Genomic DNA, 25,482 nt, shown 5'->3' with positions numbered 1-25,482 from the left:
AACGAGGTATACCACGAGCCCGGTGGTGGCAGCTACCCTCAAAATTTGGGGGCAATGGAGACGGCATAAGGGGGAGGTGGGAGACTCAATGGAGTCCCCGATACAGGGGAACCACCGGTTTGTTCCAGGGAGCATCGATGGTGGGGTTCTTGGCTGGCATAGGGTAGGTATTAGGAGGTTGAGGGACCTGTTTGTGAATGTGAGGTTTGCGAGCCTGGGTGAGTTAGAGGGGAAGTTTGGGCTCCCCCCGGGGAACATGTTTAGGTACATGCAGGTTAGGGCGTTTGCCGGGCGGCAGGTGGAGGGGTTCCCTCTGCTGCCCCCACGTGGGGTACGGGACAGGGTGCTCTCGGGGGTGTGGGTTGGAGGGGGGAGGATTTTGGACGTGTACCACATCATGCAGGAGGTGGATGAGGCCTCGGTGGGGGAGCTGAAGGGTAAATGGGAAGAGGAGCTGGGTGAGGAGATTGAGGAGGGGACGTGGGCGGAAGCCCTGGAGTGAATTCCTCCTCTTCCTGTGCGAGGCTTAGCCTCATACAGTTCAAGGTGCTACACAGGGCCCACATGACCGGGACGAGGATGAGTAGGTTTTTCGGGGGGTGAAGACAGGTATGCTAGGTGCTCGGGGAGCCCAGCAAACTATGCCCATATGTTCTGGGCATGCCCAGCGCTGGGGGAATTTTGGAAGGGGGTAGCAAGGACGGTGTCGAGGGTGGTAAGATCCAGGGTCAAGCCAGGCTGGGGACTCGCAATTTTTGGGGTTGCAGTGGAGCCGGGAGTGCAGGAGGCGAAAGAGGCCGTGTTCTAGCCTTTGCGTCCCTAGTAGCGGCGGAGGATTTTGCTTCAATGGAAGGATGCTTTGGACTGTGGGAGGAAACCGGAGTACCCGGAGGAAACCCACGCAGTCACGGGGAGGATGTGCAGACTCCACACAGACAGCGACCCAAGTCGAAATCGAACTTGGGACCCTGGAGCTGTGAAGCAATTGTGCTATCCACAATGCTACCATGCTGCCCTTAAGAAGTTAACCTACACTCCATTATTCTACCCTAATCCATGTACCTATCCAATAGCCGCTTGAAGGTCCCTAACTTTTTCGACTCAACTACTTCCACAGGCAGTGCATTCCATGCCCGCACTACTCTCTGGGTAAAGAACCTACCTCTGACATCCCCTCTATATCTTCCACCATTTATCTTAAATTTATGTCCCCTTGTAATGGTGTGTTCCACCCTTGTTAAACCTCTATCAAGTCGCCCCTCATCCTTCTCCGTTCTAATGAGAAAAGGCCTAGCACCCTCAACCTTTCCTCGTATGACCTACTCTCCATTCCAGGCAACATCCTGGTAAATCTCCTTTGCACCTTTTCCAAAGCTTCCACATCCTTCCTAGAATGAGGTGACCAGAACTGCACACAGTACTCCAAATGTGGCCTGACCAAGGTTTTGTACAGCTGCATCATCACCTCACAGCTCTTAAATTCAATCCCTCTGCTAATGAACGCTAGCACACCATAGGCCTTTTTCACAGCTCTATCCACTTGAGTGGCAACTTTCAAAGATCTATGAACATAGACCCCAAGATCTCTCTGCTCCTCCACATTGCCAAGAACCCTACCATTAACCCTGTATTCCGCATTCATATTTGTCCTTCCAAAATGGACAACCTCACACTTGTCAGAGTTAAACTCCATCTGCCACTTCTCAGCCCAGCTCTGCATTCTATCTATGTCTCTTTGAAGCTGACAACAGCCCTCCTCACTATCCACAACTCCACCAATCTTCGTATCATCTGCAAATTTATTGACCCACCCTTCAACTCCCTCATCCAAGTCGTTAATGAAAATCACAAACAGCAGAGGACCCAGAACTGATCCCTGCGGTACGCCACTGATAACTGGGCTCCAGGCTGAATATTTGCCATCCACCACCACTCTCTGTCTTCTATCGGTTAGCCAGTTTGTTATCCAACTGGCCAAATTTCCCACTATCCCATGCCTCCTTACTTTCTGCATAAGCCTACCATGGGGAACCTCATCAAATGCCTTACTAAAATCCATGTACACTACATCCACTGCTTTACCTTCATCCACATGCTTGGTCACCTCCTCAAAGAAGTCAATAAGACTTGTAAGGCAAGATCTACCCCTCACAAATCCGTGCTGACTATCCCTAATCAAGCAATGCCTTTCCAGATGCTCAGAAATCCTATCCCTCAGTACCCTTTCCATTACTTTGCCTACCACCGAAGTAAGACTAACTGGCCTGTAATTCCCAGGGTTATCCCTATTCCCTTTTTTGAACAGGGGCACGACATTCGCCACTCTCCAATCCTCTGGTACCACCCCTGTTGACAGCGAGGACGAAAAGATCATTACCAACGGCTCTGCAATTTCATTTCTTGCTTCCCATAGAATCCTTGGATATACCCCATCAGGCCCGGGGGACTTGTCTATCCTCAAGTTTTTCAAAACACGCAACACATCTTCCTTACTGACAAGTATCTCCTCAAGCTTATCAGTCTGCTTCACGCTGTCCTCTCCAACAATATGGCCCCTCTCGTTTGTAAATACTGAAGAAAAATACTTGTTCAAGACCTCTCCTATCTCTTCAGACTCAATATAACGACCTTAAGTGACACAGGAGCTACTCAAACTCTCTTATTAGAAAATGTCATGTGAGAGTACCTTTAAGAAATGGATGTTTAAGCAATGTACCTTTAAGAAATGGAGCAGCTCATATTACTGAAGTGATGTCAGAGGGTGGGGGGGGGGGTGCGCTGAGCTTACTTCTGCTTTTGGTTTCAGTTTTGAGGAAAAGAGCTTGGGTGTGTGTGTTTGCAGTGAGCTGGATCTGCTGTGATCTCTGCCATGAAAGACTATCTCTGAATCATTTGGGTGATTTAAACACATAATAGTAATGTCTTTAACCTGATGTGTTTCGTATTATAGGTATTAAGTCTCTTGGATGTTTAAAGGAACAACTGAAGGATATTTAGTGTTGTATTATTTTTGGGGTTATCTTTGAAGTAAGGGGTGTTAAGGGATCCAATGTTTATTTAAAAAGGTTAGGTTGAATTCATGGAATAAACATTGTTTTGTGTTTAAAAACCCACGTGTCCATATTGTAATACCACATCTGGAGACCAAGCCGTGTGCTTCAAAAGCAACAATACATTAAAGGGGAGGTTGGTTGAACTCCATGATACATTTCGGGGTTCTGAAAATGCCTCTCCCATAACAAAAATAATTAGGTTTTACCTCCAGAGAGCTCAATGAAAGCTGAGGTATTAGTGAACAGAATAGGTGGAGATTGTATCCCAATTCCATTGTATAAGGTAAATTGGAGTGTGATTTTATGTCAGGTTCAGTTGTTGGAGAGGTTAAGGAATTCACATAGCAGACTTACATTTGGGGATGATTTGGCAGGAGTAAAGGTTGTAGCTTCACCAATGGTTAAGAAAGTTTAAGGGAAGTGATGTACCGCCAATTACCATGAGATGAGAATGGTGGAACAATCGAGGCTTTATTGAACAAATATTGTGCCTCCTGTCGCTGGAATTAGAATGGCTGCAGCACAGGAGAGCACATCCTTTTATACGCCGCCTGCTGGGCGGAGCCAGCAGGCAGGGATTTACCATCGTACCTCTAATATATGGGCAGTGCCATAATCATATAATATACGACTAGTGGTGTTCACCATATTCACCCCCTGTTAAAAAAAGAGTCCGGCGGGGGTGGTGGAAACATTACAAAGTAAGTCTATCAGGGGCCTTGACTCTCCTCCGCGATGGCCTCAGTCCCGGTGGTGATGTTGGGCGCCAACCTGGTCACCTGCGACTCCGGGAGCGTGTTGTCCTCGTCTTAGTCACCCCTGAATGGATCCAGTGGGGGGACGGTCCTGCTGGGGTGGGGGCTGCGGTGAGGTTCGCTGGAGGGAGGGTGAGTGGTGCAGGGGTGAATGAGGCAACCAGGGGGGGGGGGGGGGGGGGGGGGGGGGGCAGCGGTGTCAGGTCGAGGATCGTGGGTGGAGACCCAGCGGGTGCCAGGTCCCAGAGGGAGACTGTGTCTTGGTGCCCGTTGGGATGTGCCACGTAGGCGTACTGCGTGCATGTTGGAGCTGGACTTTTCAACCAAGGGGTCCGATTTATGGCTCCGCACATGCTTCCGGAGGAGGACATGTCCAGGAACTGTCAGCCATGTTGGGAGCGAGACACCGGAGGTGGACTTCCTGGGGAAGGCAGACACCCGTTCGTGAGGGTCTCATTAGTTGCAGTGCAGAGGAACGATCGGATGGAGTGGAGCATGTCGGGGAGGACCTCCTGCCAGCGGGAGACCTGGAGATTTCTAGACCGAAGGGCCAGCTGGACGGCCTTTCAGACTGTCCCGTTCCCTCTCTCCACCTGCCCGTTTCTCCAGGTTGGTAGCTGGTTTTCCTGCTCGAGGCAATGCCCTTGCTGAGCAGGAACTGACGCAGCTCATCGCTCATAAAAGAGGATCCCCGATCGCTGTGGATGTAGGTGGGGAAACCGAACAGAGTGAAGATGCTGTGCAGGGCTTTGATTACCATGGCAGAAGTCATATCGGGGCATGGGATGGCGAAAGGAAACCGGGAGTAGTTGTCAATCACATTCAGGAAGTTCGCGTTGCGGTCGGTGGAGGGGAGGGGCCCTTTGAAGTTCACGCTGAGGTGTTCAATGGGGTGGGAGGCCTTCACCAGGTGCGCTCTATCTGGCCGGTAGAAGTGCAGCTTGCACTCCGCGCAGACTTGGCAGTCTCTGGTGACGGTCCTGACCTCCTCAATGGAGTAGGGCAGGTTGCCGGCCTTGACAAAATGGAAGAACCAGGTGACCCCCGGGTGGCAGAGGTCATAGTGGAGAGCCCGGAGCCGGTCCACTTGTGCGCTGGCACATGTACCACGGGATAGGGCATCAGGGGGTTCGTTGAACTTCCCCGGGTGATACAAGATCTCATAATTATAGGTGGAGAGCTCGATCCGCCAACTCTAGGTCTTGTCATTTTTGATCTTGCCCCACTGTGTATTATTAAACATAAAGGCAACCGACTGTTGGTCAGTGAGGAGAGTGAATCTCCTGCCGGCCAGGTAATGCCTCCAATGTCGCACAGCTTCCACAATGGCTTGGGCTTCCTTTTTGACAGAGAAGTGCCGTATTTCGGAGGCATGGAGGGTGCGGAAGAAGAAGGCCACCTGGTTGAGGGTGGCGGCCAGAGCTACGTCTGATGCATCACTCTTCACCTGAAAGGGGAGTGACTCATCAACCGCGAGCATCGTTGCCTTGGTGATGTCCGCCTTGATGCGGTTGAAGGCCTGGCGGGCCTCAGCTGTCAGGGAAAAAACTGTGGACTGAATGAGTGGACGGGCCTTGTCCGCATAATTCAGGACCCACTGGGCGTAATAGGAGAAAAACCCCAGGCATCGTTTCGGGGCCTTGGGGCAGTGGGGGAGAGGGAGTTCCAGGAGGGGGCGCATGCGGTCGGGGTCGGGCCCGAGGACTCCATTTTCCATTATGTAGCCAAGGATGGCTAAGTGGTTGGTGCAGAACACACATTTCTCCTTATTGTATGTGAGGTTAAGGAGTTTGGCAGTACGGAGGAATTTTTGGAGGTTTGCGTCGTGGTCCTGCTGATTGTGGCCGCAGATGGTGACATTATCTAGGTACGGCAAGGTGGCCCGCAGTCCGTACTGGTCAACCATTCGGTCCATCTCTTGCTGGAAGACTGAGACCCCATTAGTGACGTTGAAGGGAACCCTAAGGAAGTGATAGAGGTGGCCATCTGCTTTGAACACAGTGTATTGGCGGCCCTCCGGGCGGATGGGGAGCTGGTGGTAGGCGGACTTCAAGTCTACTGTGGAAAAGACTCGATGCTGCGCAATCTGATTGACCATGTCAGATATGTTTGGGAGGGGGTACGCGTCGAGCTGCGTGTACCGATTGATGGTCTGACTGTAGTCAATGACCATCCTGTACTTCTCCCCAGTCTTCACTACCGCTACTTGAGCTCTCCAGGGGCTGTTGCTGGCCTGAATGACTCCCTCCCGCAGAAGCCGTTGGACCTCCGACCTGATAAAGTCCTGTCCTGGGCACTGTACCGTCTGCTCCTAGTGGCGACGGGTTTGCAGTCCGGGGTGAGGTTCGCAACAGGGAAGGTGGATCGACCTTAAGGGTTGTGAGGCCGCAGACGGTGAGGGGGGTACGGGTCCGCCGAATTTTAAAGTCAGGCTTTGGAGATGGCACTGCAAATCCAGGCCGGGTAATAGGGCAGCGCAGAGGTGGGGGCGGATGTAGAGCCGGACGTTGCTGAACTCTACGCCCTGGACGGTGAGGGTCGCGATACAGTACCCCTGGATTTCAACGAAATGGGATCTGGAGGCCAGGGAGATTTTCTGGGTGACGGGGTGTACCAGGAGGGAGCAGCACCTTACCATAGTGGGGCGGATGAAGCTCTCTGCGCTCCCTGAGTCAAAGAGGCAGCGCTTCTCATGCCCATTGATCTTCACTGTCATCGTAGCGGTCGCAAGATTGCAGGGCCGAGACTGATCCAAGGTGATAGAGGCGAGCTGCGGAAGATGCTGGGAGGTCCTGGGCTGATCAGCAGTGGCGGAGGTAGCGGTAGGCAACAAACGGTCAGACGAGCAGGGGTCCTGAGGCGCGGTCCAAAATGGCACCAAAGATAGCAGCGCCCACGGGCCGCACGTGGCTTGCGGAGGGGAAGATGGCGGTGCCCACGGGCCGCACGTGGCTTGCGGAGGGGAAGATGGCGGCGCCCACGGGCCGCACGTGGCTTGCGGAGGGGAAGATGGCGGTGCCCACGGGCCGCACGTGGCTTGCAGAGGGGAAGATGGCGGTGCCCACGGGCCGCACGTGGCTTGCGGAGGGGAAGATGGCGGTGCCCACGGGCCGCACGTGGCTTGCGGAGGGGAAGATGGCGGTGCCCACGGGCCGCACGTGGCTTGCGGAGGGGAAGATGGCGGTGCCCACGGGCCGCACGTGGCTTGCGGAGGGGAAGATGGCGGTGCCCACGGGCCGCACGTGGCTTGCAGAGGGGAAGATGATAGCGCCCCTGGGTCGCACGTGGGGGGGTGTAGAAATACCGGGCCTGGAAACAGCGGCGACCGACCAGGCCTGGCAAACAGAAACAAAGTGCCCTTTCTTCCCGCACCCGTTGCAGATCGCGCTCTGCACCGGGCAGCACTGTCTGGGGTGTTTGTTTTGTCCACACAAATAACACTTGGGCCCCCCAGAGTTGGCTGGCTGCCACGTGCTTGCGGTGAGCTGGAGTCAACAGCTGGATGGGGGCCAAAGATGCCCACGAGGTTGCCGCGCTGTCGGGGGCATAGGACTGAAAGTTACGGGAGGCCAATTCTAACGTATTAGCGAGCTGCCTAGTCACCGCAAGATCGAGCGTACCCCCTTCCAATAGCCGCTGGCGGACGTACGCAGACTTCATGCCCGTGACGTAAGCATCTCTAATTAAAAGTTTGGTGTGCTGGACTGCCGAAACGGCCTGGCAGTCACAGTTCATACCTAGGATCTGCAGGGCACGCAAGAACAGATTTGCTCCCCCGGGGAGTTGCTGTCTCGTGGCCAGGAGGTGCCTGGTATATACTTGATTCACCGGTCTAACGTAATGTCACTTCAGGAGCGTCATCGCTTCGGAGTAGGTTGGCGCATCCTGGATGAGGGGAAAAATGTCAGGGCTCACCCATGAATAGAGGACTTGGAGCTTCTGCGAGTCCGAGGGTTCTTCAGCGGCTGCTCTGTGGTAGCCTTCAAAGCAGGCTAGCCAGTGGTCGAAAGTAGACGTGGCGTTGGCTGCTTGAAGGCTCAGCTGCAGGCGATCAGGCTTGATGAGGCGATCCATCGTTTAGAAATCTTGTTCAATAAATTGATGTACCGTCAATTACCAGAAGACGAGAATGGTGGAACAATCGAGGCTTTATTGAGCAAGGTGTTGTGCCTCCTGTAGCTAGAACCAGAATGGCTGCATCGCAGGAGAGCACACACTTTTATATGCCGCCTGCTGGGCGGAGCCAGCAGGCAGGGATTCACCATCGTACCTCTAATATACTAGGCTAGTGATTTCAAACAAACCTGTTGGACTTTAACCCTGGTGTTGTAAGACTTCTTACTGTGCTCACCCCAGTCCAACGCCGGCATCTCCACATCATAAGAAAGAAGAGTTCCAATTTAGCAGCAATGCCAGTGACAAAGAGTCAGATGAAGTTTTAAATTCGATTTTTGTTCTGATTATGAAGTAACAATGAACAGTTGTTACCAAATAGATCTGTCACTAACTAATCCTGAACAATTGGCAAATAATTCTTCAAAAGCTAGGAACAAAGACAGCAAACTGAGAGAAGAAAGTGACTTGGACTTTTCTAAAAGTAATTGGTCACCGCCTCTTGTAGTAAATCCATTGCCATTTCCTTCAGGTGTAAATATTTCCCAGAGCATGCTTGCTTTGAAGGAAAGTATACATGAAAACATGGCATTAGTTAGTCAAGGAGATGAAATAATCAGCCGTCAATTCCTTTTTAAGATTAAGAGGAGAGTGGATGGAGAGCCATGTTGTGGTTCTACCACTGTATCTATTGACAACAACCAAAAAGTTCATGATGCCAATGACGTGCCATTCTCTGATTCAGAAAGTAAAGAGGAACAATTAAAACCTGGAAAGCACAAATTGCTTTGGTCCATATTGCCAAATGGGGATAAGGGCTGTGAGTATGTCCAAAAGTTGTCACACAAAGAAGGGTGCATTTATTTTATTTTTGCCATTTTGATTCATGGATGGTTAATAGACCTGTGACTTCATGGAAGCCGTGGTCTGTGACATTAATTCAAACAAGCAAATCCTAGAAGGCTCTGCTGTTTGGACTGACATCCATGGTGACTCAAATTAATGGACTTGGCTGGTGGCTAATGCACTGGCTCAGATGCCTGTGCTCTGCCCGGTGGCCAGTGGAGATTGGTTCTGGTGCCGCTGACATATTTCTTAGACTTACAATGCTGCCTTTTCTGGTTTTACTTTTGGTTTTGAAGCCTGGAAAGAGGAGCTCTAACTCCCTCACTCAAAGATCTGATTAATTAGGCTAGGTGCGATTACAGGAATAGGGCGGGGATTGGGCCTGTGTAGGGTGTCTTTCGAATGGTCGGTGCAGACTCAATGTGCTGAATGGCCTCCTTCTGCACTGTCAGGATTCTATGATTTGCTACATATTTCAATTTTCTTTCTGTTATAAATAAAGTTTTTATGTTTAACTTACAAACCTGGTGCAATAACTTATTGAGCATTCAAAGGGCCAATGATTCTGCGAATTTTATACGAGTTATTGGTTAATTCATTTGTTGGGACTCCAGAGCCTGTGGGCCTGGAATTGACCGCGCATTAGCCCAGGGTGTCATCATAGAATTTACAGTGCAGAAGGAGGCCATTCGGCCCATCATATCTGCACTGGCACTTGGAAAGAGCACCCTACCCAAGGTCCACACCTCCACCCTATCCCTATAACCCAGTAACCCCACCCAACACTAAGGGCAATTTTGGACACTAAGGGCAATTTATCATGGTCAATCCACCTAACCTGCACATCTTTGGACTGTGGGAGGAAACCGGAGGAAACCCACACACACACGGGGAGGATGTGCAGACTTCGCACAGACAGTGACCCAAGCCGGAATCGAACCTGGGACCCTGGAGCTGTGAAGCAATTGTGCTATCCACAATGCTACTGTGCTGCCCTTTTTTTTAACAGTGCAGAAGGAGGCCATTCAGCCCATCGAGTCTGCGCCGGCTCTTGGAAAGAGCACCTTACCCAAGCCCACCCTATCCCCATAGCCCAGTAACACCACCCAACACTAAGGGCAATTTTGGACACTAAGGGAAATTTAGCATGGCCAATCCACCTAACCTGCACATCTTTGGACTATTGTATGGTTAATTCATTTATATTGTGACTCTGGGCACGTGGGGCTGAAATTGATCTTACACTTGTCCAGGATGGTGTAATTTACCAGTTTTATTTCAGATTTCCACTATCTGAAGTAATTTGTTTTTGCACAGGGTTAATTAATTCACTTTTGTGTGGAATATTGGATGATTAGATTGATAAAGTTGGTTTAGTTGGTTATTATGGTGGCTTTTATTTTAAGCCAATGATGGTCGGTAACAGGTGGATGGTAAGTTGGTTGAATGGGGAATTGCAGTCATGTTCACGAGCACCTTAATCAAAGGAGGCAGTCATGACTAACGCAGCTGGCAAGGCCAGGAGTTAGAATCATAGAGTCATATAGTCATATCATTTTACAGCACAGAAAGAGGCCCTTCGGCCCATTGGGTCTGTGCCAGTCATCAAACACCGATCTGTTCTAATCACATTTTAGAGTACCTGGTCCGTGGCCTTGTATGCTGTAGCGTTTCAAGTGCTTATCCAAATGCTTCTTAAATGTTGTGAGGGTTCCTGCCTCTACCATCCTTTCAGGAAGTGAGTTCCAGATTCCCACCACCCTCTGAGTGAAAAAGCTTTTCCTCATATTCCCTCTAAATCTCCTGCTCCTTACCGTAAATCTATGCCCCCGGTTATTGACCCTTCTACTAAGGAGTAAAGTTTCCTCCTCTCCACCCTACCTATGTCTTTCATAATTTTGTACACCTCAATCAGGTCCCCCCTCAGCCTTCTCTGCTGTAAGGAAAACAACCCCAGCCTAACCAGCCTCTCTTCATAGCTGAAACGCTCCAGCCCAGGCAACATCCTGATGAATCTCCTCTGTTCGCTTCCTAATCCAATCACATCCTCCCTAGTGTGGTGAACAGAACTGCACACAGTATTCTACCAGTGGCCCAACAAGCATTTTATACAGCTCCATCATAACCTCCCTGGTCTCATATTCCATGCCTTCGCTGATAAGGGCAATGTTACAGAGTGCCATTTTGAGTACAGGGTGTTCCTATAAGCCTTTTACTGATATCTGTTGAAGAGTCTCAGCATGCGCGGGCTTTGGGCGGGATCTTTTCAGTCTGCAAGAGGTGACCTGTAAGCACGACCTGTTCTACAAGAGTTCTGTTTTCATAGTTATTACTGTTGCTACTGTTCTGCTGAGATACTGTTATTGTTAAACCTCATTATTTATTTATATAAAGAAATTCCGTCTTTTAAGCAACACATTGGACTATCTTTTTTGTGGTCTCAAGTTGCCACAGGCAAATATCCCAGATGCCGCCTTAACCACCTTATCCACCTGTCCTGCTAACTTCAGGGATCTTTGCATCCCAAGGCCCCCCTGGTCCTCTGTACTTCCTCGAGTCCTCCCATTGATTGTGTATTCCCTTGCCTTGTTAGTTCTCCCAAAATGCATCACCTCACATTTTCAGGGCTAAATTCCATTTGCCAATGTTCTGCCCATCTGACCAGCCCATCTATATCATCCTGTAATGTAAGGCTTTCCTCCTCGCTATTATCACACCACCAATTTTCATGTCATCTGTGAAATTACTGATCATATCATACCCCCATCCTTGCCCACATTCACATAGAACATAGAACATAGAACAGTACAGCACAGAACAGGCCCTTCGGCCCTCAACGTTGCGCCGAGCCATGATCACCCTATTCAAACCCACGTATCCACCCAATACCCGTAACCCAACAACCTCCCCCTTAACCCTAGATCATTAATCCACACCACAAATTAGCAAGGGACCCAGCACTAATCTCCGCAGAACACCACTGGACACAGGCCTCCGGGGATTAAAAGCAACCTTCGACCATCATCCTTTGCCTCCTGCCACTGAGCCAATTTTTGTTTTTGAAATTTAGAGTACCCAATTATTTTTTTCCAATTAAGGGGCAATTTAGTGTGGAAAATCCACCTAACCTGCATACCTTTGGGTTGTGGGGGTGAAAATCTCACAGACATGGGGAGAATGTGCAAACTCCACACAGACAGTGACCCAGGGCTGGGATCGAACATGGGTCCTCAGCACCGTAGGCAGCTGTGTTAACCACTGTGCCACCGAGCCGCCTCTCACTAAGCTAATTTTGGACCCAATTTGCCAAATTACCCTGGATCCCATGGGCTTTTACCTTCTTCATTAGTCTCCCATGTGGCACTTTATCAAAAGCCTTACTGAAGTCCATGTAGGCTACATCAACTGCACACCTGGTCATCTCCTCGAAAAATTCAATCAAATTTGTTCGGCACAATTTCCTCCTGACAAATTGTTGATTAATCTGTGCCTCTCCAAGTGGAGATTAATTCTGCCCCTCAGAAATTTTTCCAATAATTTCCCTACCATTGATGTTGGACTCACCAGCTTGCCATTACCTAGTTTTTCCTTACTTCCCTTCTTGAATAATGGTACCACATTAGTTGTTCTCCAGTCCTCTGGCACTTCTCCTGTGGAGAAGCATCAGATCGTCTGCGATCTCCTCCCCTGCCTCATACTCCAATCTTGGATACATCTGGGCCTAGAGATTTATCCACCTTGAAGCCTGCTAAAATCGCTAACACCTCCTCCTTCTCAAAACTAATCTGCTATTATATCAGTCCCCTTCCCTACATTCTATACCTATATCGTCCTCCTCCATAGTGAACACGGGATGCAAAATATTCATTTAATGCCTCACCTTTGTCTTTCAGCCCCACACAGGTTTCCACTTTGTTCCCTAAGGAGCCCTACTCTCCATCTACTCTTGCCCCTAATATACTTATAAAACACCTTGGGGTTTTCCTTTATTTTGCCCACCAGTGTTTTTTCATGTCCCGCTCCACTCTTCTATTTTATTTTTTAATAAACTTTTTATATTCCTCCAGGACATCTATTGTTTTGAGCCCCCATGAATCTGCCATAAGCCTCCCTTTTTTCCCTGATCTAAACCTGTATTTCCCTTGAAATCCAGAGTTCTCTGCACATTTTGGTCCCACCCTTTGCAGGAACATGTTGGTTTTGTACTTCATCTATCTAAATAGTGAGTGGGAGGGTTCAGACGGATGGAGAGTTAGAAAATCAAAGTTAAAGGAGAAGGCAGAAGTGCAGGTTAATGACGAGGACTTTAAACTATTTAAAGGATCCGAGGGCTCAGGAGAGGTCAGTAAAGTTTCCAGACCATGAAGTAGAACAGAGAGTGTAGAAGGGGGCAGGAATCTAACTTCAGGCAGAGCAAAAAAGGTGACAAGTATGAGAAGTGAGGTGGTCAATGCAGGACTGAGGGTGTTGTACCTAAATGCGCGCAGTATACAGAACAAGGTAAATGAGTTTGTTTCGCACATGGAAATTGGCCGGTACAATGTGGGCATCACAGAGACGTGGATGCAAGGGAATCAGGGCTGGGATCTAAATATCAAAGGATATGTGTCCTATCGAAAGGTTAGGCAGATGGGCAGAGGGGCAAAGGGGGTGGGGTTATATTGTTAGTAACAAATTAAGTTAAGTCGATACCAAAGATGCAATATATGATCTGAAGGCATAGAATCTGTGTGGGTATAGTTGAGGAATCGCAAAGGTAAAAAGACCCGCAAAAGGGGCCAGCGCGGCACTAGAGCGGTTCACGCCGCTCCAGCTGCTGATCCAGCGCGAACTGGGCACCGCAGGATCCGCACATGCGCAGCAGTGCCGGCACCAACACGCGCATGCGCAGTGCCTTCCTTCAATGCACCGGCCCTGACGCAAGATGGCGCAAGATTACAGGGACCGGAGCGGAAGAAACAAGGCCCCCAGACAGAGAGGCCGGCCCGTCGATTGGTGCGCCCCGATCGCGGGCCAGGCCACATCGGAGGCCCCCCCCCCCCGGGGTCGGACCCCTCTCCCTCCCCCCCCCCCCCCCCCCCCCCCCCACAGGCCACTCCCCCCATCCAGGGCCGAGAATCTGCGGGCCAGCCGGGTAGAGTGACCCCCGACCGGAGCCGCACCAACCATGCCTGCGCCAATGGCTCCGATTCTCCACTCGGCGGAGAATCGCGTGCTGGCGTCGGGGCGGCACGATTCGTGCTGGTCACGGGGATTCTCCGTCCTTGCTGAGAGAATTCCGCCCCTTGTTCTTTAACTAGAAAGTTGGTTTATTAACAAACACATGGAAAGATAACTGATGGACTATAATACAGATGATGGCTACTAAATTAATTCAGTGAATTTTCGTGGAGCTACTCTAGATGCGACTATCCTCGTGTCCACTTAATACCAACTGGCAGGTGTCTCAAGTCACATGGTAGATTTCTGTCACTACCTGCTGGTCGGAGGTCAAACCGATAACTATATACATTTGTAAACAACTATATACATTGATGTGTACATGCATATCACTACAAGGACAACTAAAAAAAGCAATGAGGGGGGAGAAGATGAAATATCTAGCTAGCCAGTAATTTAAAAGAAGATAGGAAGAGCTTTTTCAGTATATAAAAGGTAAGAGAGAGGCAAGACATTGGACCACTGAAAAATGAGGCTTCTGGAGTAGTAATAGGAAACAAAGAATTGACAGAGGAGCTGAATAGTTACTTTGCATCAGCCTTCACGGTGGAAGACACCAGTGGGATACCATAACTTCGGGAGAATCAGGGGCAGGGGTGAGTATAATGGCCATCACTAAGGAGAAGATTCTGGGGAAACTGAAATGTCTGAAGGTGGATAAATAACCTGGACTGGATGGACTACACCCCAGGGTTCTAAAAGAGATAGCTGAGGAAATTGTGGAAGCATTGGTGTGGTAGTCACCACTGTTGTATTATATTGTATTCATTGGTATTACGGTAAGGCTCCTGTACTACAGGTACGGGGGTAGATCCCTGCCTGCTGGCTCCGCCCAGTTGGCAGACTATAATTGTGTGGGCTCTCCGAACAGCAGCCATTTCGCCAGCAGCTGTAGGAGGCCACACATCTCTGTAATAAAGCCTCGATTACATCCTACTCTCGTCTCGTCGTAATTGATAGTGCATCCATTGGCAGTGATCTTTCAGGAATCATTAGAGGCAGGGAGGGTCCCAGAGGACTGGAAGATGGCTAATGTAACACCGCTGTTTAAGAAGGGAGGAAACAGAAGACGAGAAATTATAGGCCGGTTAGCCTGACTTTGGTCATTGGTAGGATTTTAGAGTCCATTATTAAAAATGAGATTGCGGAGTACTTGGAAGTACATGACAAAATAGGGCTGAGTCAGCACGGCTTTGTCAAGGGGTGGTCATGTCTGACAAATCTGTTAGAGTTCTTTGGGGATGTAACAAGGAAGTTTGACAAAGGAGGATCTGTGGACGTGATCTATTTCCAGAAGGCCTTTGACAAGGTGCGTCATAGGAGGCTGTTAAATAAGTGAAGAGACCATATGGTGTGAAGGATAAGATACTGGCATGGATAGAGGATTGGCTGACTGGCAGGAAGTAGACAGTGGTGATAAAGGGGTCTTTTTCAGGATGGTAGCCGGTGACTAGTTGTGTGCCTCAGGGGTTGGTGCTGTCATGTTCTGTAGACTGGCCAAAGTAAATGATAAACTACAGAATATCTAATTTAAATAATTTATTATTTAACAACTATGTGAAGATAACTAAGATAAACAAAATAATGAACTACCAACACCAATTAACTATTTTAGAACTACTGCAAAATACACCTGTCTCCTAGCACGATCTACTCCCAACTCCCCAAATCAGAGTCACATAGTGGGTTAACACTGCCACCTAGTGGTCGGAGGTCATGCATAATGTTATGTACATAATTGCACTATGCATATCATCACATCCCCTCTCCTTCAGAGAAATAATAAATTACTTACATACATTGGAGTGTTCTTTACATTATATCATGTTATTCATAACTATTTATATGGTCAGGATACTTTTTACAATCTGTCATACGTTCAGTCTTTCTGGCTTGTGCCTGATTCTTGTAGACCTTCTCAGAGTCTGCTGAACCTGCACTGGTTCTTCATTTTCTGTATGGATTGTAAGTTGAGTTTGATGCTGATGTGTCATCCTCATGTTGTGTTTGTTCCGTGTGTTCTTCAGATGTTTTCGGACTGTTGCATGCCTCCTCTGATGGCTGCATCTCAAATGGCTGCCATACTTTGAGTAAATCTCATCTATTCCGCCTCAATATAACACCTTCTGCAGTAAAAACAAGATACAAGTTGGGACCAGCTTGACGCAGCACTTTTGACTGTGTCAGAACTGCCATCATTTTAATGAACCCCACCCCCATTCAGTTTATGCCGGACAGTTATATGAACATTTGGTCTTTAAATCCCTTTTAAAGGCATGATAATTTATCCCTCAGTTATTACACTGATTTCCCGAATACCTCATTGAGATCATTCATGTGCTTTAGGATCTTGTACTCTTATTGTATCCTCTGGCTGCAGAGGTTGAAGTCTTTTGGCAGACCTATCATGGAGTCTCTTCTGCCTCCTTTTCTGAGAGTTCATCTGTCTCGCCAACCAGTGGTCCACGGGCTGATGAGGAAAGCGAGGTAGAGTGGTTTGCAGTTGCCTGTTCATTAGCAGTTGAGCAACGAGAGGCCATTAACCAGCGGTGTCGAACGGTAGCTGAGGAGCACAAGATAAGTATCATCGCGACTGCACAGCGCTTTCTTTAGATGCTGTTTGACAATGTGCACTCTCTTTTCAGCCTTGCCATTTGACTGGGGGTCATGCGGACTGGAGGTAATATGTTGAAAGTCATAATGCTGGGCAAATTCTGCCCACTCATAGCAGTCAAAACACGGACCATTATACCTCATGACGACATTCGGAATGCCGTGTCGGGCAAAAATTTTTTGCCCTCCTTAATAACACTTCTTGCTGTTGACTTCAATAACTGCATTATCTCTGGGTAGTTAGAGAAATAGTCCATGGCCAGAAGGTACTCCTTACCATTTAAATGGAAAAGATCCATACCGACCCTTTGCCAGGGAATTGTAACTGTGTCACCCATCTGCATGGGTTCCTTGGTCTACCTGCGCTGACATTTTTGGCATGTTTCACAAGTTGCACCATTAACACAATATCACGACTGATGCCAGACCAATAAACTGCCTCCCTGGCTCTCCTCTTCCACTTTCCCATCCCCAAGTGCCGTTCATGCAACTTCACCAGGATCATGGATCGGCGTGCCTGTGGAATTACCTTTCGCTGATTCCCCAACAGAAATCCGTTAACATCACTTAATTCTGCTGGAATAAAGGGCAGCACGGTGGCACAGTGGTTAGCATTGCTGCCTACGGCGCTGAGGACCCGGGTTCGAATCCCGGCCCTGGGTCACTGTCCGTGTGGAGTTTGCACATTCTCCTGTGTCTGCGTGGGTTTCACCCCCACAACCCAAAGATGTGCAGGATAGGTAGATTGGCCACTCTAAATTGCCCCTTAATTGGAAAAAATAATTGGGTACTCTAAATGTATTTATTTTTTAAATTCTGCTGGAATATTGTAGAAGCTTGAACAGGGTCCTTTGGGCCATCCTTCATGGATATACTTTCTGACCTTCTGCAGGATAGTGTCCTTGGCAGTTCCCTCTTTAATTGTTTTTGACTTGTTGTCAGAGACTGGCAGAGACTCTGTCACCATGTTCACTTGGACCTGTACATCCTCAGCCAGCTTAAGTGTTTCCTCAAGTTTGTTTAAAATTTAGAGTACCCAATTAGTGGCAATTTAGTGTGGCCAATCCACCTACCCTGCACATCTTTGGGCTGTGGGGGTGAAAACCTCTCAGACACGGGGAGAAAGTGCAAACTCTACACGGACAGTGACCCGGGGCCGGGATCAAACCCGGGTCCTCAGCGCCGTAGGCAGCAGTGCTAACCACTGCTCCACCGTCCCACCCGAGTTGTTCCTGCATGCCGGTAGCTCTGAAAAGCATGTCAGCCACAATAAGATGCTTATCCAGTGTATACACCAAATCAAAGTCGTACTGCTGCAACTTCGTAATCATTCTTTGGATTTGCGGCGACATGTCGCTAAGATTTGTTTTGATGATGGCAGACTGTGGTCAGTCTCCACAATGAAGGTTGAAAGCCCATAATCATGGAACTTCATTAGCCCATCAATGAGTCCGAGGCATTCTTTTTCGATTTGTGCGTATCATCGTTCGGTGTCAGACATCGCCCTGGATGCATATGCCACTGGAAGCCAGTCTCTTTCCAGATCCTGCTGGAGTATGACCGCCCCCAAACCATCTTGTGATGCATCAGTTGAAATTTTTGTGTTTTTTGCTGGGTCAAAAAGCATGAGGACTGGACTGGCGCCGTGCTGAGCGAAACCGGCAATTCCTGCCACTCTTGTTCACCACTGGACCACTGGAATGGTACATATGTCTGCACAGTCTCCCTCAGCTGTGCTGTTTTAGCTGCCAAGTTGAGAATGAACTTTCCCACAAAATTGATCATGCCCAGCATTCTTAAAATGCCTTTTGTATCTGCAGGGGGTGGCATCTGCAGAATTTCCCTTATCTTGTCCTGATTGGGCTGAACACCTTGTGCGGACAATGTGTCTCCCAAAAAGGTGATGTTATGTACCCCGACTTGACCTTCACCCTGTTCAACTTGAGACCATTTTTCTTGATACTTTTTAGGACCCTTAGGAGCTGTTTATCATGCTCTTGCTTCGATGACCCCCAAATGATAATGTCATCCACATACCCGCGGATCCCTGGAATTCCCTCAACTATATGCTCCTTAGCACAATGAAATATCCCGTAACAGCCTCCCGAACAGGTGCCGGAATGTGGCGACTAGGGGCTTTTCGCAGTAACTTCATTGGAAGCCTACTTGTGACAATAAGCAATTTTCCTTTTTTCATTTCATCTCCGAGGCTGAGATGATGCATTCTTAGAAAAACAGAACCTCCCAAAGGTGTGTTGAAGGTGCACAATTTAGTGCTTTCTTTGTCAAGTTTTAGTTGCCGGAAAACTTGTGATGCGTCCAGTTTGCTGAAGCAGATTGCTCCTGCCATTTCATATGTTATCTCGTCCCGCTTTGGTCCCGCTTCGGATCCATGCAGATTGTTAGGTCTCCATTGCGCTTCTTTACACAGACCATGGAATTTACCCAGTCTGTGGGGACCTCAATACGCTTGATGACCCCCAAAGCAGTCATACTCTCGAGTTCTGCATTTGGTTTGGCCCGCAATGGTGCTGGCACACGTCCGGCCGCATGAATCACCATCTGTGCATCTTATTTCAATTGAATCTTGTACATGTATGGCAACGTACCAAAACCTTGGAAAATTTCAGGGAATTCATTCAGTACGGAGTCTCCTGAGGGATGAGGGCCTGTTGCAGCACTGTCAGTGCTATGGAGCTATCGGACCAGCTGCAGCTCCTCACACACATCAACTCTAATTAAAGACCTGCGGTCCGCTGCCACCACAGAGAATTTCAACTTGTGAGTTTTATCCATTCCCTCAGCCTCAAGCTCACAAACTCCGAATGAAGATATTTCATTACCATTATGACCTTTTAGCAATACTGACCGGGTGACCATTTTTGGTGAAACCCTCAGCTTTTTTACATTGGAGCGGTTGATGGGGTTGACCCGAGCACCAGTGTCGAGGTTGACTGTTATCACTGTACCATTTATCCTCATGATTCTCTGCCTTGAATCCACTATTGCAGCAGATTGGTACAAAACATCGTTATTAGGTGTAACTTGAGCCTCCCTTGTGGTATTATCATAAATGTAAGAACTGCAAGGGTTAATGAAATGACTAGATCAGATGGAGCTACAGTTACAAGTATATAAGACATTGATGCTAAGCCTTGTGGGGGGAGAGAAGTGAAGGAGTTAGTTAGAGACAGACTAAAGTAAATATAGTGTGAGTAAAAGCAGATAATAGTTTATTATAGTGTAGAGATTAGTTGTAGGTGAGTCTAGATTATATGTTAATTATCAACTGTGTATTATTTAGGAGTACGTGGCCAATCCAAATTAGCAGTATTAATACATTTATAGCTTTGTTCAAGTTCAAGCTATTTTGTGGTCTTTTTGAACACTACGCCAACCATCCTGAATTGAGCAACACAAAGAACCCCACATCCCAGTCTTCGCTGGAGATCATGGGCTGGATTCTCTGTCTGGGAGACTAAGTCCCCACGCCGGTGTGAAAACGGTGGTGTTATATACCAGAAAAACTGGTGCAAAACAGCCACCGATTCTCCGCCTTTCTGGGGGCTAGCAGGGAGGCATCGTAGAGCTCCCAGCTCTAGTTGCCGATATGGCCTGCAGCATCTCCAGGTCCGTAGCCGCACATACACACGGCGGCGACCTGCAGCGGCCGCATTGTGCTTCATGGGGGGGAACGACTCAGTCCGTGGACCAGGACTGCAAAAATGGTCCACCCCTTCGGCCACTCCGGACCACCCGCCCACAGTCTCCCGAGCCCCGAATGAAGCCCCTCCTGCCCACAGATTGGCCCTCCCCCAATTGTGGTGGTGCCTGACTGAGTGCGCAGCCGCCACGCGATGTTCCTGAACGGGAACTCGGCTGGTCGGGGACAGAGTATTGCAGGGTGGGCCTCAGGCAATGGCCTGAGGCCATGGATACGTGGCATGGTGTCCTCCTAGAGTATGCCACTTTTCAGGGGGCGGAGAATCCGTAAACTGGCGGCGCTCCCAATTTCGGCGTCAAAACAGATTCTACGCCCCAACGCCGAGTTAGATTTTGGTGTCGCGGAGCGGAGAATCCAGCCCCATGTTTACAAAGAATGTGTCTTCTAGGCACACTTCATCAATAGCACTAATACTCTTTGTCTGTTCATGCCTTCTCCTCGAATAACACTGGATTGCAAAATGATTTCAGCCATTGCAAATAGTACATGTTTTTCCATACGCCGAGTATTGCCATACCAAATGCCGTTTGCCACATAGCGAACATAAAACAGAGGAGCAGGTCAGCCACTCAAAATGGCCACCTGCACTGGGAGCACATCTCTTAATCGGCTGCGTCATCACACTAATGGCCTTTGTGCCAAAATGCCTTAGGTTCAACATATCGAGCTGCTTCGCAGCCAGCTCACTAGCGTGACATATTTGATTTTCACTTTCAAGTTGCGGTTCTGTTTCCCGCAGAAGCCATTTGTGCATTTTATCATTAGAGATTCTGAAATCTATTTGATTTCCTATCGTCGACTGGTGCCCGTCCATACTGCCAGGGGTACTGGTGGCTGGTGCTACCATGCCAGCAGTGTGCTCCACAGCTCGTGTCTGATGCCCTCCTGTAGATGGGTGGGTCGCGTGCTGCCCGGCTGGCAGGTGGCGGCTGGTTGGGGGTTGCTGAGCATTGGTAGGGTGGAGGGTGAGAGGTGGACTGTGGAGGTGGTGGTGTGGAGGGTGGGAGCTGGAATATGGGGGTGGTGGGTGGCAAAATGCAGACAGTCGGTGTCACTGCACATTCAGGAACCACAGTGGGCGGCCAGTGGGGTGTGCAGCAAGCTGGCTGCCTTGTAGGGCGCGGCAATGGAAACCCGTGCCTGGGATCCCCGGTCCCATGGGAGACAACCCCAACCTCACGCCCCCATCTCCTGGTCACCCCCTGTTGCCCCCACCCCCGCAGTCAGTCCCGCCAGGGTGCCTCATGCCTCTACATATCCTACCTCCTTTCACTCCCTCATGAGCCATGGCTCCCATTTCCCGATTTTAAAAAACACAAATGAAACACGGCATCTGTAATTCCCCTCAATGGAGGCGGTGCATTGGCGAGGCCCCGGGGAATACCGGGTCTGTCCCGCTAATGATACACGAATGCCGTTTATTGTACTTGTGGAGTAGAACACATTGATGCCACTGTTGAGGCACCAGAGCATGGCATTCTGTCAGGTGCCCGATGCCAGCCTCGATTTGGCTTGATTCTCCACCCAATTGCGTTTCGTGATTCCGACGTCAGCCGGCGGAGAATCCCATCCTGTAAATTTTCAAGGAGAAGTTAGATATAGCTCTTGGGGCTAAAGGGATCAAAGGATATGGGGGCAAGGTGGGATAAAGCTATTGAGTTGGATGGTCAGCCATGATTATAATGAATCGTGGAACAGATACGAAGGGCCAAATGGTCACCTCCTGTTCCTATTTTCTCTGTTTCTTTGTTTCTATTATTGTCGGAACCCATACCATCAACATCCTGGAAGTCAGCAGTGATCGTAAATTTAAGTGGACCAGTCATATAAACACCATGACAGAAGAGCAGGTGTTAAGGCTGGTCCCCAAGTGAGGTCCTCCAATTTGCTATGATTCCGGACAGGATACCTCAGATTGTTATGGTCCCAGACAAGGAGGGATGAACTGGCTCCCAGTTATTATTCAGTCCTCTCAATTGGTCGCAACAAGGTTCATTTAAACAGGATCCCTTCCCTCGGGGATACCATTTCCCAGTCCAAATGTATTTATGTTTTAACAGGAGTCAATTAAACCAGGCGTTCTTGTGTTACTAAAACGTGAGAAGAAAATAATAAAACGCAACACACTTACACATATATTAGAAATGAGAAATGGGTCCAGAAATAAAAGTTTAAAAAGATATCCAAACTATTCTTTGGCTTGTCCATGAGTAGTAGATAGTGAAATGTTGCAGGCATTAATTTGGATGATTCCGGTCGTGCTGGCTTTGGCAGTTGAGCAGTTGGTTTGGAGATCCTTGGTTCTGCGGGTTAGCTGAAAGAAGTTGTCCTGTTTCCTTTTCAACTGTGGCTTTGCTGATTTGACTGGTTCCCAGCAGAGGGAGACAGATTTTACCTGCCAGTGCAGGGGTGCCGAGTGGATGTTCTTCAACTGTGATCGCCATAGCACACTCAAGCACATTAGAGCTCGAACATCGAACGATACACAAGACCAGGGTTGCAGTTGGTTTTCATACTCGTGTATTCCTGGAAGGGGGAAACACAAATATGTCTGGGATATAACTCATAGGAGATGGTCTATGCTGAGATGGTAATCAGCCCCCATTATCTCTGCATGAAATTACAGTTCAGTTTTTGCATTGCATCTCTTCCTTTGAAGTGTCTATGTCTGAAAAAAGGGCACAGTAAGAAGTCTAACAACACCAGGTTAAAGTCCAACAGGTTTGTTGGTGTGACATTCTGTTGTCTCCCATGGGATTAAGTATAATCCACATCGGAGTTCCAGCCAATGGATACTTTGCAATGTCAGCCAATCTTTCCTTGTATGCGCTGTATTTCAAAAACACATGTCTTAAAAGTTAAACATGTCCATAGGTAATTCAGGATTATGGGGCGAAATTCTCCGACCCCCAGCAGGGTCAGAGAATCGCCTGGAGCCGCCGAAAATCCGGCCCCCGCCGTGGCAGAGATTCTCCGCCACCCGGGAATTGGCGGGGGCGGGAATCACGCCCCGCCGATCGGCGTGACGTCCGCGCCGATCAGCGAGGCCCCTGCGGCGATTCTCCGGCCCGCGATGGCCCGAAGTCCCGCCGCTGGGAGGCCTCGCCCGCTGCCGAGGTTTGAACCACCTCTGGTGGCGGCGGGATCGGCGGCGCGACCGGGTCCCCGGGGTCCGGGGCCCCGGCGATCGGACCCCGGGGGGTGCCCCCACGATGGCCAGGCCCGCGATTGGGCCCCCCGATCGGCGGGCGGGCCAGTGCCTTGGGGGCACTCTTTCTCCTCCGCCGCCGCCACGGCCTCCGCCATGGCGGAAGCGGAAGAGAATCCCCCAGCGCGCATGCGCCGGTGGTGATGTCAGTGGCAGCTGCCACTGACATCACCACCGGCGCATGCGCGAAACGGTGAAGGCCTTTCGGCCAGCCCTGGCGCTGGGCGACGGGCCTGAAAGGCCGCTGGTTCCGGTTTTGGCGCCAGTCGGCGTGGTGCCAACCGCTCCGGAGCGGGCCTAGCCCCCAAAAGTGCGGAGAATTCCGCACCTTTGGGGAGGCCCGACGCCGGAGTGGTTGGCGCCACTCCCCTATGCCGGGACCCCCCGTCCCGCCAGGTAGGGGAGAATGCCGCCCATGATCTATTGTCATGACGCTGGTCAGAGGTTGGGTATTCTGTTGCAATTATTCACCTCAGACTCTTCACCACCTGCAAGACACAAGTCAGGTGCGATGGACTACTTTCCACTTGCCTGGATGAGTGCAGCTCCAAAAACACTCAAGGAGCTCAATGCCATCCAAGACAAAGCATCGCGCTTGATTGGCATCTCATCTGTCACCTTAAACATTCATTCCCTTCGCCACTGGCAAAGAGTGATTGCAGTATGCAGCACACACTGTAAATCACCAAGGCCCCTTTGACAGCACCTTCCAAAGCTGCAACCTCTGTCACCCGCAAGTTATCCTTCAACTCACACACAGCATCCTGAACTACATCACTATCCCTTCATCTTCACTGATTTAAAATCCTGAAACTTTCTACAGTGGTGTGCCTACACTACATGGACTGCAATGGTTCAAGAATACGGACAATTGTCGCGTTCGCAATGACAATTAAGGATGGGCAGGGCCAGAAAGTTGAATCATGGGTCCTGATGCTCATCCTGTTTCTGGGCCCTGATCACCCCCCCCAACCCCGACTTTAACCCTCCCTCTCAATCAGGCATGTTGAACACAGCAGTGAGCTGTGCGACATTAAGAGAGGATGCAGGTTAAAGTTTGTTGCTCTAAAATGGTAGCACTGACATCAGGTCTATGTTACTTACTAGCTGATGTCACAACCTGCCTACCCTGCATATTTCTGGGAAATGTTAAGTGTGTGGCACTATCCCATCACCAATGTGACAACCAGCTGTCGCATTTTTCATCAGAAGCACGCATTTGTGTGTGTGAGTGGGTATGCGTGTGTGTGTGAATGTGTATGCATGTGTGTCCATATGTGCATGTGTGTCCATATGTGCATGTGTATGTTTGTGTATGTGCGTGTATTTGTGTGTGCGTGTGTATGTGTGTGCACATGTGTGTGTGAGTGCATGTATGTGTGCCGCAGATTCCATTTTGGAACACTACAGTCCCTTGTAACAGCACCGAATAATCCAATTCTGCTGCAAATCCCAGAATCTGGTCCTCTCTGTTTGTGAATCTTGCCCAGTGCAAATTGGGTTTAAGAATTCCCTAAATAACAACATTGATCATAAAAGTACTTTACAGTAGCTGAGACTCCTGAGAGAAACATATTTGTGAGGTTGTGAAAAACATTCTTTAAATCAACTGACAAGCAAACTGGAACCTGGGCCACACACCATCGAGAAGCAGGAGGTCAGGTTAGTATGTGCCCAGCCCAGGGCACATACCACCGAGGGAGGTGGTTGAGCAGTAAGGTGGGGAAGGAGCCCACACACACCATCGAGGTAAGGGTGGGCCTTCTGGGTTATGTTGCTCGTTGTGCTTTCCCTTAATTTGCTCTGTTTTAATAACCTTTGCTCTAGAGTCGCCAGGTATCTTTCTGATACCACCACAAGGTTCAAAGCCAAGTACTGATCAATAACTCAATACACCAGTTAGTAAGTTTGAAACCAAAACACATTTATTATACACACAGTCAATCACTA

Source organism: Scyliorhinus canicula, chromosome 7, assembly GCF_902713615.1.
Source record: "Scyliorhinus canicula chromosome 7, sScyCan1.1, whole genome shotgun sequence".
Lineage (NCBI taxonomy): Eukaryota > Metazoa > Chordata > Chondrichthyes > Carcharhiniformes > Scyliorhinidae > Scyliorhinus > Scyliorhinus canicula.
This window is presented reverse-complemented; position numbering follows the sequence as displayed.